We start from the raw sequence: 2,564 nt of genomic DNA on the forward strand, positions 1-2,564 counted from the left end.
CTCTGGACACGCGCCAGCCCCCCCAGGTCCTTCGGGGAGGGAGGGGCCCAACCCTGACCCCAGCAGTCGAGGGGTGGCCCCACCAGTGCCCAGCACAGGGGCACAGTCCCTGCCCTGCTCCTGCTGGCCACACCACTCCCGATACAAGGAATTCCCATGCCGGGCTGGGAGATGTGTGAGCTAATGGGGAACTGCAGGCAAAATGCATTGGGCTCAAGCATGGGGCTCTCGCACTTGGGATGTGGATAGCTGGTGGGTATCCAGCCATGGTGACACAGGAGCATCCCAGCAGCTCCTCCTCCTCAGTGGGAGCCGCTGGTCATTGGGGTCACGTGAAGGTCAGATCAGAGGCTCTGTGTTGGGGTAACCAATGCATTTTACCTCCTTTGGGATGGCAGGGTTAGGTTAACGGTTGGACTTGATGATCTTAAAGGTCTTTTCCAACCTAGACGATTCTATGATTCTATGAAAACCCCAGCAATCGGCCTCCGCAGGTGGAGCAGGATGGGGGGCACCTGGCTGAGCCCTCGCTGCCTGCAATACTTGGTGCTCAGCCCCTCTGTAGCCCTTGGCCCTGCAAGGCTGCCCCCCCTGCCCCCAGGACGGCTCCCTGGGCTGTCCCATGCTCTCAGAATGATGCTCCTCGGTGGAAGGTGGATGCTTCCCTTTTGCTTTTGGAGGAGAGCGGCTGCTGCGAGCTGTGCCGGCTGCTCTTCGATGGTTTTGGGCAAGCTGTGGGTGAGCTGAGCAGGCTGGGTCCCTCGGGGCACCCTGGCCCAGCACCAAGGGATTGCTGGTTCCTGCTGGGGCCCTGCGGGAGCTGAACTGGGACAGCTCTGGGCAGGTGAAGCTGTGAACGTGTGGGGAGGTCCTGGGGCAATGCCTGTGGGGTTGGGTGACTGTTGGGAAGGTTTGGCTCAACACCTCAGTGCTTATGTGCCTGCACAGCCTGCCAAAATCCTTATTTAGGGCTAGGGTGGGTTTTTTTTTTAATTACCCTTCATTATCTCAGACAAAGGGAGATGGTGGTTAATGGTTTATCTCTGCTAAATGTGCCCTTGCCTTTGAAAGGTGGAAAACTTCTTTTTTTTTTTTTTTTTTCCCCCTCTTCTTCCTGCCGTTAACGCTATAAAAATCTCCCAGCCCCTAATGAAACAAGTTACTGGTGTGCGTGGGCCAAAAAAGGGCTCAGCAGAGTCTGGAGCAAACGTGGCAGAGGTTTTAATTTTACCCACTTGATGTCTGTGGGCCCTTAGCAGGTGCGCGCGTGATTAAATAACCCTTGACTTTGCAAAAAATCCCAAATCAGAGCCCTGCTTCGGCTGTTTGCAAGGGCTTCCAGCTTGGCTGTGGCCATTGGTAACTGGCTGACAGAACCCGATCGTGCCATAAATCAAAACTTCTCCGTATTCAAACGCAACAATTAATCCTGGGTGTGTTGGTGCAATTAGATGACAAATTACGCCTCAAGATTCACTTGCTGCTTTAGATGGAGAAGCCGTGTTTGCTCAGCCGGAGATGTTTGGCTACGCTTTTCAGTCTACCCTAGGGGATGTTGAATGATAAACCCGGGGAGCTGCACCCGGCTGCAGCTGCAGATTTAGAATCATAGAATCATTTAAGTTGGAAAAGACCTTTAAGATCATCAAGCCCAACCGTTCCCCTAACCCTGCCATCCCACCACTAAACCCTGTCCCTAAGCACCTCATCTACGTGGCTTTTAAATACCTCCAGGGATGGGGACTTGACCACCTCCCTGGGCAGCCCATTCCAGAGCCTGACAACCCTTTCTGTGAAGAATTTTTTCCTAATGTCCAACCCAAACCTGCCCTGGCGCAACTCCAGGCCATTTCCGCTTTGGCCTCGGCACCTTCACCTGGAGACTGAACGTTTGTCTGTCCACCTGTTTTTGGCTAACCTGAATTGTCTGGGCCCTCCTTTTTCTCCCAAGATATTAGTGCAGAATTTATTCTTGCACTGCGTAAGCCTTGTACAGGAGGATTTGTGCCCTACCAGGCTGGGGCAGGGGTTGCCTTCAGACCGGCAGCTCCCGTGCCCAGGTAGAAATGCTCCCAGCGGTCATGGGTGCCCAATTTGACTCCTCTGGTCTGGTTTTGAAATGGTACGGTTGGTGCCGTATAGCTGCGGGCACAACCTGAAAACCCAGCAGTTAATCTGCTGCTGGATGTTTGATCCCGATGATCCTGGTGCCACGGGATGTCTCCTTTGCAGATGGAGCATGCCTTGATGGGGGTGGGTGTGCTCTGTGGTGGGGAAGGGTCTCCCATAACATCCTCATGGGGAAGCTCGGGAAGTGTGGGCTGGATGGGTGGACAGAGAGGTGGATTGGGAACTGGCTGTGTGGCAGAGCTCAGAGGGTTGTGAATGGGGGTGCAGAGTCTTGTTGGAGGCCTGTGGTTCGTGGGGTTCTCCAGGGCTCAGAACTCAGCCCAATCTTGTTCAATTTATTCATCAATGACCTGGACGAGGGGACAGAGCGCACCCTCAGCAAGTTTGCTGATGACACCAAACTGGGAGGAGTAGCTGATATGCTGGGAGGCTGC

This window comes from Egretta garzetta, unplaced genomic scaffold (genome assembly GCF_000687185.1).
Source record: "Egretta garzetta isolate BGI_Z169 unplaced genomic scaffold, ASM68718v1 scaffold581, whole genome shotgun sequence".
In the NCBI taxonomy this organism is placed as follows: Eukaryota; Metazoa; Chordata; class Aves; order Pelecaniformes; family Ardeidae; genus Egretta; species Egretta garzetta.